Genomic DNA, 12,103 nt, shown 5'->3' on the forward strand with positions numbered 1-12,103 from the left:
GAGCTAAAGCCGAGTAGGTCCAGTCATCTTGAAGGCTCTCCATAGAGCAGTAGAGCTTGGCTTTTTAAGTGAACGTTCTATTTGCAAAATGACAAATAAGCTCCCAACTAAGGTCAGCTGCTTCAAAGAACCAAATGAGACTAGCACCCAATGCCACCTTCTGATATTTGTGTTTTGTTGACATCCTGAGTTCTGAGTGTTTGCCAGCCATGATTTGATTCCATCATCGTTGGCCCTTATGACAGACCAGTTCTGATTTTGAACTTAGAATTGAGACCGAGAAAAATTGGAAGTTACTTAGAGGCCTATTAAATTCTGTCCTAAATCACACACTCTCTCTGTAGTTAAATAATCCCACTTTTGTTTTTACATCTAAATAAATATGTGGCATATGGATTTTGTGGCCTGGCATGGCTGCTGTTCTGCTGGTGTGAGGCAGACATTGGAATCAAGAAAAAGAGGGGGGGAAAGTTGATTTTTCGCCTTGAAGGACAGCTGCACTCTCACAAAGCCTGATGAGCTGATCTGGCTGCTAGCCAGGGTTGGTGTGGGTGAGATTTTGAGTCAGCAGTCCCACTGGTGCAGCAAGATATATAGGTGATGGGGACTTGAGCCCTGGGGGAACACCCACCTCCTCAATTGCTGTGGGAGATGCTGCCAGTCAAGAGAAAGAGAGAGAGAGAGAGAGGGAGAGGGAGAGAGAGAAGGAGTAGAGAGAAGAAGAGGAGAGTAAGGAGAAGAAAGAGACCCAGCTAGCTCAGTCAGTCGAGCTTGGGGCTTCTTAATCCCAGGGTTGTGGGTCTGAGCCCCATGTTGGGCACCATTTATATGTCACAGTGTGACAGTTTGTTTCTGAACTGGAGGCATATTTCATTGCAAAGGTGGCAATGGACCCAGAAACACATAAATTTGCACTGACACCTTTGTACTTAATTCCTTCCATAGGAAATTTGAAGCATAGCATTCTTAGTCATTCCTTTCCTGTTTTGTTAGCTAGAAGGCTGTCTTCAAACCAAGACATTTAAAAGGAATTCTTTAGCTTTACTCAGTTTTATTAACCTAGTTTAACCTCTCTCTCTCACACACACACACACATGTATATGAATATATGTCTAAAAATATATATGTGAATAATATATACTATTAGACATGTAGGCTAGTGACATGTGAAAATGTATTTGCATGTAATAAGCATCTTATTTGACTAATGATTTCATTACATTGCCAGCTGGACAATCCTAGACATACCAAATTAGAGTAGTTTAAATACCTTAGCAATGCTTTTGAAATTAATTGAAAGTACTTTGCTAACCATTGAATAGTCAATAAACTGAAAAGCCTAATAATACAAGGAAACCATATGACTGGTCACAACCTAAAAACAAGTGACTCTATACTTCATTCACCAAAGAAACCATGATTATATGCTGGGGCAAGAAAACAGGTGAGCTAGAATTGGAAACCATATACCGAATACATTTTTTTACTATGTTTACTGCAGACAGAATAGATTATGAAGATGAGATTGATTTCTTCTTTACAAAACAAATAGTTAATAGGCAAAATCCATCAGAACTGCTAATGCAAAGGCAAATCAGAATATCCATGCCAATACAAGGGAAATATTCCTAAGTGGTCTGACTTGGAAGAAGTTGCCTCCACAAATTACCATAAAAACAGCACTCATTTAAATAAACTGCATAAGTTCAGGTGAGCCAGGAGAAACAGTTTATACCACATTTATGGAGAAAAGACATGACAAAGATTAAGGAGCTACTATAGAAGGAGAAGAATCCCATTGGTTTATATGGGTAGTTAGGACTTGGGGCACCAATATGCATCACTCGTGTTGAATGGCATCTGCCACTTTGATGCCCACTCCCCTCATGGGCAGAGATCCCTTTGGAGCTCTTGGCAGTTCTGTATTGCAGTCCATTCAGATCCTTTTAGAATGTTTGGTTCACTGTGTGGGGGAAGAAATCTTTTGTGATACAGCTGGATCAGTTAGCTAGATTACATGTAAAATCAACTTGCTCAGATTTCCAAGAAGTCAAGTTCTGTAGTCAGACACATGAGCACAATGGTTCAAATTCACACATAGAACTACTGTAAGATAATGAAAGAAAAACTGTTGATGAAAGGGGAAGACGTGTATTCAGTTTACAGAAACCGTACATTGCATTTTGTAAATTTTTGGATTCAATTTTGTATGGGAAAAACAGGAAGCAGCATGAGATGGTGGCAATTTAGAAGTTATAATGCAACACTATGAACTCTATAGCAGCAGTTTTTATTTATTTATTTTTAACTATTTGAATGGATACACTTTTAGGAGAAAAAAGCTTAAAATTTGTGCAATGGCTTTAGTAGAATGTAAAAGCTAGTGTTATCCACAGTAAATAATTCTAAAAATTACTGGCAGAAATCTGAAAAATGTACAGACTTAGAAATGTCAGCAGGTCAAATGAATCCATTTGATTCATTTAACTTCCATCTTAATCCTTCCCCTGTTTATGGCCTAAACCTTTCAGAAATACTTATGTATGCTTGAATAATTCATTACATATGATGAATGAATAAGAAATAATTATTTCAGATTTATAGCAGTAATCTGTATTACCATGTAAACATTAGGAACTATGAAATGCTATGAAAAGAAATTTTGAGACCAAAGCAAAAGAAAACTGAAGCAATGAAAGCTGATTGGGTTTTTGGACAGGCAAAGCTCCATAGCATGAAAGGAGAGACTTTGGGTCCCCTTCAAGTTTGTAAAGGCAATGTAAAATATACTCAGTGCGCTACTCATGCTACCTTTCAATTACAGCTAAACACCAGCCACTAGGCTTCCTCAGGCATTGGAGTAAGTTGTGAGATTCAGCTTGCATTCAGGAGAAGCAACTGCAGTGGAGAACTTTCTCTGTCCTCGGAAAACCTTCATGGGATTAAGGGTCCACTCAAGTGGGGAATCTCCATCAACAGAAGAGGCTTGGTCCTACAAACTTTCATTCTCTATGCATTGGGTACTGCTGCGAGTTCTCTCACAGTCTATGGAAAACTAGCATGATAGAAAATCTGGCAGCTACAGAAACAAAGGACTGATATAGCACAAAAGAAGATGGGAAAGAAAACAACGTTATTTCTTTATAGAGGGCTTGTTCTTGAATCACAGCAGTTGATGAAAACCTTTGGTTATGGCTTCCTACTTTCTTTGATAAATATTACTTATCTGTAGTTCTTGAATTTCTTGTGAGATTGCCTAAATGTTTCGTTCCTATGTGTGGGCTGAATGAAACATTCACCCCACACAGAAGGTGACACAAAAGAGGTGGGCCCCGCATGCTTTCCCCCCTTTCTCTGAATGCAAGTAGAATGTTACCACTTTTTACAACACCTGAAGGGGGCTACTATTTATACATTAGGACACTGTTTCTCAACCGTGGGAACTTTCAGATGCGTGGACTTCAACTATCAGAATTCCCCAGCCAGCCTTGCCGGACACCACTTCTATCAGACAAAATCCATTTCCATGCACATTAATGGGTGCTTTCCTGTCAGATGGAGTGCATATACAAATTGTGTACATCAGTTCCAAATTTGCTGTCATGAGATCTTTTATCTCTTACTCTTTTTAAAGTCAATCATATCATTTACAAAATCCAAGTGTCTGATTTGGGATTATACTGCTAGTTGTTTTAGAACTGAGATATCCAGCTGGTAGCTCATATGCGAGACCTATTACTCAAATACATTTTACTGAGCCTTTCTATCCCCATTTTTTTTCTCTTAATAGGAAAAAAAAACCTCCCTACTTTTTCAATCTTAGTGAGAGGGATTATAATATTACTACTGGATGTCCCTTGGGTTTCCCATAGTAGAAGTGTTTAATAGTTGGAGAGGCTGATTTTTATTATGGACTCTGCCTCCAGACATGAAGTTGGTTTATGTAGCAGAATGTGCTTGTGTTTGCTGGACTGGGGAATGGCGGAGTTCCTAAGATGTAAAAATTGACCATGCTTGACTAAGACCAACATCTTTTGGAATTAGGGCAGAGTTTAACAATCAGTGAAAGACAGACGAATCACATCAAAGAAAATGAACTCAGCAAATTAAACTAAACTGAAGTTCTCATCAGATATATATTATTTGATGTATTAGTTACACTGCATCCTTCCTTTCCTTCAAGGAATTCAGAACAGTGCATAGGGTTCTCCTCACCCTTTTATTCTCAAGACAACTCAGTAAAATAGATTAATCTGAGAATCCAAACTCAGTTTTATGGCCATTTAGGAATCTGAACCTGGTTTTTAAAATCTGTCCTAATTTAACACTTACATGACGATATAGCATCTGATTTGTTAACCTGTGTTGGATACATCATCCCCATCCACCAAATTGTTTCTTCATGTTGCAAAATAGAGGAGGGATCACCTGGTATCCTACTTTCCACCTCTATTCTGCTATTATTCTATGCATAAAAGAGCTAAAGTTGGAACAACCCAAAGTCAATCCCTTTGGGACTCCCCATGATAATTACCCAAATGTTGCTTCTAGTGGCTTTGGGAAGTTCTGTACTGTTTGATATTTGGAGAAAGATATAGATAATGTAAATTCATGCCTATTGTTCATCTCTCTCTCTCTCTCTCTTTCTGCTTTTGCTTGCCTTTTATTCTGTGTTTGCCAACATTTTTGATGTATGATGTTTAATAAACAAACATTAAGCTCCCCCTCCCTCCTCCTCCTCCTCCATACTAAATAGTGTGTGTATTTGCTCTAATCTGGATCTAGGGATTGACTGGGAGGATGCTGGGGAAGAACTACACTGGAAATTTCCCAACAAACTGACCCTATCTGTCAATTTCTGCTTTCTGCAAGTAACTCCTGTTAATAAATGGAATGTTTTAAAATGGTGTCAAAATCAACAAATCAGCCTTCAGGACAAAGTGACTTTTAAGCCTTCTGTCAAGAATGCATTGATTCCTCATTCTCTTATACAAACAACAATCACGTACCTTTTATCTAAGAAGTCGGGATTTATAGAAGACAATATGCCATTAATTCTGCTGCCAGCCTGAATGAAGAAGGAATTACTGTCAAGGCAGTTTAAAGAGCATGTTAAACCATCCCTGTAGAGTAATGAACACACTCTGTGACTGTTATATTATCTCATATTGATTTTCAGGAATGAAAAGGTACTCTGACAATCAGCCTGTGCCATCACACAGACCGTGTGGCTAATGAAAGAGATGTGCATCCTGTATATTATTATTCCAGAGAGAGTGCTGTGTTAACATTAACTCATTAAATCTCAGGAATAACTCTCACAGTAGAAATTAAACATATTTCAGACTGGCTGGTGCAACACAGCATAATGAAAGTGCCTTGCATGTTTTTAGGGAATGGCGGTTCAGATCTGGATGGTTCTGTATACTTAAGTTTTAGGCAGTGAACAAATCCAATCCAATCCAATCCAATCCATCAATAATAAAATCTGTGGCTACATGTGTTCTGTGAACTAGAAAACCTGGAAAATATTTTTTTAAAGGAATCACTCCATTTCCAAAAGCACCTGTGAGATGAGGTGCTTCAGCAACACTCCCCAAGTTTGAACTGCCATGTACCAATTCCAAATGCACGTTCCATCCTGAATATAAATTTATGGCCATCTCAATCCACCCAGAATACCATTCCATCATTTTCTACAGGGTGGATGTTTCCTTTGTCCAAATATGTCATTTCTTTGCACGTTTAGTTATCTGAAATATATCATACAGAAATCCAGATTTTTACAGAACAAATAAAATCCAGCATCTTCCATCTAGTGTTCTATGATGACTCAAGGTCCAGGAAGGCTGTTGCGTTACATTTGGATGTAGCACTAAACTGCAGTTTATTTTAGGTCTGCAATGAAAAGATTGGAACTTTTCACTTCATTTTCTAAACCAGTTTTGTGTAATGCCTACACCTGGACAAATTAATCATAACTGCTCTTCCCAGCTCTAACAATATCCTTCTCCCTCCAGCACTAAATCTTCTTTTCAACATTTTCTCCTCTTTCTAGGAAACAATAAACATAGCAAGTAAGCTTCATTTTCTAAATTTTGAAGAACTAAGACTGCAGAGAAAAGTTGTAGACATGCCCAGCATTTTGATTTCCACATAGGATGATATTGGACCCAGTTGGATTCTAGGACATCAAGATCCTGGGAAAGCAGACATTGAGAGAGGTTCAGACAACTTTTTGAGATCTCTGACCATGATTAAAAGAAAAAGATAACATAAATTAAATGAGAAGGGGAGTGTTGAAAGAAAAAGGTTCAGGGGCCTACTCAGAGCTTGAGGCCAAATCGAATAGTTTTTCTGCTTTGCTTTGTGAACCCAAGTATAGAACAAACCCTTTTCTACATTTTTTTTAAAAAACACTGTATCCCACTGTCTTTGTTGTTGTCTCATAAGGGAGGAGTGTTAGCAGGAAGATGCATGGACAAGTGTAGGACTACCTATCTTGGCTGAAAAAATCTTTATAACTGCCAGATGGCAATAAATAGATACAGAAAACTCAAACACTTTGCTACCAACCTGTGGTCATCCAGGTTCTTGCAACTCAGATATGCTAGTACTAGGCATATGATACCTGCATTTGGGCCCACTATGCTGCAAGATGTTAAGCAGATACCTAACAGGATAATATTATATCCTGGTTTGTAAACCTGGCCTGTTTCATTAAACTATAATCAAGATTAAATACAGTTTAAGGGTTTAACTATAATGCTACACTGAAAATGGAACAAAAACATCTGATCTTGATAGTCCAGAGAGGGCAACAGAATGCACAAGTCTGATATGTAGCAGTAAACCATGATTAAGCATGATCTATAAATAAGGCTATAGATTGAATTATTTTATAACTGAACCATTAGTGACATTCACTTTCAAATGAGATGATAGAACAAATCTACCTTCAGTATTCTAAACTGTAAATGTTGGTTCCTGGACAGATAAAGATTTAGGAGGGATGCAAAAGCTTGTGCATGAAATGCTTTGAACAGGATTCCTTTAAGGCCTATTCCCCATGTTATTTTCTGATTAAAATCAATAATCTCCACTACTATTTGCCTAAAACATTGAAGCTCATGGATAATTTCAGTGGGAAAACCAGACAGCCTGGGAGAAGGACTTAAACTCCTAATCTGAAATGCCTGCTCTGCCCCAAAGATGCTGAACTTAAACCTCCCAACTCTCTCTTTCTGAGGATCTCATCAACTCCAAGATCTCACTTGATTTTCCCCTTCTTCTTGACCTGTTTGTTCCTCCATTACTCTCAGTATATGACCAAAGCATAGTTAAGTGAAGCAGTCACTAAGTGGAAATGTGACTTGCTTATGATCTTACTTCGGCTTTCCTTTCTTTACAGATCTGCGAAGGTCATAAATGCAAGGATTGGTTGCAAAGTTACTTTTTCATCACTGTCATAACTGTGAGCAGTTGCTAAACAAGGCGATCACTAAATGAGGACTGCCTGTTTCTTCAGTCACTCTCTTCCATATTAAACTCATGTTCATTCAGCACCCTTTCATTCTTTGGTCTATCTCGTCTTGTTTTACCACACACACTTCGAAAGTACTGCATTCAGCTTATTGTTATGTTTCTTCTAATATACCCAACTTTCACTTCCATGTAGCCTAATGAATAAAAAGCATGCTCTTATATGCAGCCATTTTTGCTTCTCTTGACAAACATCAATTCCTCCCATACTACCCATTGCCTTTCTACTAGTATTTGCATGTTTTAAAATTTCATCATCCATTTCCCCATCTTTAGTAAACATTCTACCACACATTCATTTACTTACTCTTGATTTGTGTTTTTTAGCTTTAAATTGCAAATATTCACTCCATTTTCTGTATCAAACACAACTGCCTTGGTCTTTGATGTCCTAATTTGCAGATCCATTTATTCCCTCTCTTATTCGTGCACTTCCTATGATCTGCTAAAGAGCAAAAATCTGCTCTGCACATTCCCTGCCTAGCATGATAGTACATTGCACTTCCCAAATGCTGCTAATTATCACCACCTGTACCCTTTCAATCAGAATTCCAAACACTTTCCCAACCACACTTGATAAACACTCTAGTAATGTTGCATCCACTCTGGTTACTTTTTCCTTCGTACAGGGGAGCAGCATGGCATTCTTCAAATTATCAGGGATAGATGCAATGTCCACAAAGATATTATACAGCCACTCCAAAAGCATTTTTTTAAAGTATCACTGTATTGCCATTCTATTCTTTCATATGATCTCATGGTCTGTATAGTATATGGTTCACTTTTTTCTAAAACCTTTAGGACAAATTTAGGGTGCTTTATTTATGCTTTGACTATTTCAAGATTCAGTCCATGCTTCTCACATTCTATGTTCCAGTTTTATATGTCCTTGTCAAAAAACAAACTGTGTCAATAGTGGCATCATCAGTGACCAGATTTCCTTGTGGCTTTGGTCTGGCCATGTAAGTACTTCCAGATTTATTTGTGAACAGTCAGCATTCCTTTCCAGTAGCTTGAGTGCTTTCTAAATGGGGGTGGGTGGGTGTCTCATGTTATGGCACCCAAACTGGCCTGAATATGTAACCCATGCCCATACTGTTTTCTTGGCAACAAAATGGAAATAGTTTGCCCTCATGTCCCAGGAGATTGCCTTTTTAAGGTGATAGGCAGGATCAGTATTTCCAATGATTCGGTGAGTGATGCCTGTGGGAATGAATGCTACTGGTAGAGTCATCCTTGCTAGTAAAAGTGAAAGCAGAGGTGAAATTTAAAGTAATGCAAAATGGGGTTGAGGACAAGTGGGAGCTTGTAGATACAAGGGCTGGCAACTCATCTAGGAGGAGCAACTCCAGAATCAAACCCAGAAACACTTCTTTCCAACTTCATATTGAACATCATGTTTGTATAATGTGGCAAAGCTTTGAGCACTGTGGTAGGCTTTGTTTCCATCACAGGACAAGTCCATGCTGTTGTAAATCCTATCCTGACACAAAACACACTGTCACATTTGTGTTTTCACACTGTTGATGCCTAAGCAATTATTACATTTTATATCTTGCAAAATCATGTAAGCACTAGATAGCATGTGCTGACATGTTAGTCCTCAAAGTGATGGTGAATCTATATATTAAAAATAACTCTCAAATGTAAGTCTTGAATTCCAGACACAAAATGCAATATGTTTGTGTAGACATCTGGGGGATGGATGGGGGGGGGGGCAAGTGAAGAAACATGGGTCACAATCTCTTGACATAAATTCTGCCCATTATGGATGTGTGCAGGACATTGTGGTGCAAGTACAAAGGGCCAGACTTTATATCATGATGTCCTGATGCAGGTTTTGTCCTTTTGGCAGCATCATGGTTAACTGCAGATACCTCTGAATGTTTCTATTTCAATGGAACAAAACAAATGTTCTTAGCTCACTGGAAGAGTATGTAGTCTGTATGTAAGTTTCCAAATCCTAGGTATAGCTACATATTTCCTAGAAAAGTCTTCCTGTGACTTTAAAATCACTATCTACAGTCAATACCTGGTAAATCAGAGGTGTATATTTTTTTCTGAGTTCCAAATGGCCCTGCCCTTAGCCCTTGAGTGGTGTGCCAAGTACTGCAATTAGAAAAGTAATGGCTCAGTCATTAATTTATAACCTATATTAAAGTTATAAATGAATATAAGTTTATTTCTTATGTATTTAAACTCAATTAAAATTAAATATAATTACTCTCCATCTAATTTGCCACAGTGGCACATTACAAATCACCATTTGAGAACAAGTTTGGGAGTTCTGAGGAAGCCATACTCAAGGCTTGGGAGTGACGTGAACTGTGATCCTCTGCTGAATCACTCATGGCTAAAGATGGGTTGATGGGCTGATTGAAAAAGGCAGAAAAGATTGTCTCTTTTCATCGTTCAACAATTATTTCAATAGGCCCTGTTTTGGGGGCCTTTTTCTGTAGCTCAGTCATAGATACTCAAGGTCATTCCTTCTCTCTGGCTTGAACTAAATTAAACATTTTATATATTTTACTTCATCCTGAATTGCCTTGAAATTTTAAATGCTTAGGGTCAAATGTGATGTCATGACTAATGGCACTATTAAATGAAGGTAGCAGGCCACCTCATTGATTTTCATCTGAATCAGAGTATTTAGTGGGAAACCCCTAAATATATTATCCTGCATGGGCTATCATTAGCTATAGAAGGCAAGTTCTCCCTGGTGCAGCTGTGGGTGAGTATGTGTGGGAATATTCATTCATTATTTTATCCTTGCTTTTCACGCATTAGATACCCCAAAAGACTGCCCAAACCTTAGTGATATGAGAAAAGATCAAATGTTGGCCACATTCTCAACTTCCTACCCATGGTTGTTTTTCTCCTGAGGTTCACTCATGTTTATTTGTAAACTTTCTATAGGTACTGGGCTGGACACCTTTGGAGCAGAACTAGATAGGGTTTTGATTTGATCCACAAATCTTTTCTTATATTTCACTTTCATATCATGTAGATAATCTTAAAACTTTCAGTGAATTAATTACATCTTCCCTAAGGTTTAATAAACAGCTGTTGTACAATAGCCATTGCTTTGATCTGGTAAAGATTTCCTTATATTCTAATATTCCTATTATTATTTTTTAATTGCTTTCTAAAAGCATTATTTAAAATTTATTAAAATAACTACATATTAATAGTAGTTAGAACAACTCTATGTAAACTATAAAATTTTAAAATAAATTATAATGTAATAATTAAAAAAATTGAACTGAAAAATCCTAAAAAATCTGTGAAAAAATTACAGCGATGACCTTGGCTTTTTCTTCATCTTTTCTCCCACTTAATATTTATGTCTGGAACAATCACATTTTGGTCTGCGTTTTGAAAAAAAAAAACCCAGCCCACTTCATTCCAAATCCAGATAAAACATGCATGTTTGGGTTTGGACATGAGCACCCAAAATTAACAGTTCTGTTCTGTTTACTCAGCCCAGAATTAAATCCTCACAAGGCTACTGAAAATATAAACATTAAAAGCAAACATTGTCAAACATTAAAAGCAAGATCCAATCTAGGCCAGCTATTTTTTCCTTCCATGGCCACACATAAGTATTCTCCCAATCATGTTCCTCACCAATAGGCACTGAGGATATGCTGTTTCTCATACTAGTGATCATATAACTATATGGAAGAACATTAAGATGAATTAAGAGATGTTATAATATTTTATTCAGTAACTGAGAGCAGTGTGGATGCTCATACTTATTTCTCAACTTACTTCAAAATGTAGAAAGCCAGCTTGCTCTATTCAGGGACCCTTACGCTCACTTTGCAGATCAAGCCATAGGCACCTGCTTCAAAGTGCTGCCAGGGCAGCACCGTCCAAGAAGCATCAGCATGTTCTTATTGAGGCACAGGAGAAAATTTTATGATGAAGCTGCTCAACTCATGAAGAGCAGTAAGAGTTCTTCAAAAGTTAAGAATGGCATTTTCAAGATCCTAAGAACATTCTGGAAATCTGATTATTTATTGACTGAGAATATTTATAACTTCCACATATTTAGATGTTCTTGGATTCCTGCTTTGCTAGTTCCATTGGAGAAGAGATAAGGGAAAGGCAATTATCCTCCATGAGTCCTTAAAGCTAGTTGTTTTCTAGTGTTCAGTCCTATGTTCATGTCCAGCTGTATTAATGCAGTTTTGTAGTCATGAATTTTATTTTACATTTTCCTTAAAATTGTGGTAACATCCAATTGTGATAGATTTCCATCACTGTTATTGCTGGTCTTTGACCATAATTTGATTTGATTGATTGATTACTCTTATTTAGGGCATGTTATATCCTCCTGACTGCAGCCATTATTTAATGTTCTGTTCCTGCGGTTAGATCAGTGATGTGATCTACAGAAATGGATTTTTAATGTATTACCCCTTTTTACTTTAAAAAGGAGTAAATAGTGGTAAGTTTCTAAATAAAAGGAAAGAGGGCTTGCTTGGTTCTTGGGGATTTTTCAGGGACAGATAATTCAGAGGTAGAGATAATTAGGAAAACACTTGTACAATCTGCG

This window comes from Candoia aspera, chromosome 2 (assembly GCF_035149785.1).
Source record: "Candoia aspera isolate rCanAsp1 chromosome 2, rCanAsp1.hap2, whole genome shotgun sequence".
NCBI lineage: Eukaryota > Metazoa > Chordata > Lepidosauria > Squamata > Boidae > Candoia > Candoia aspera.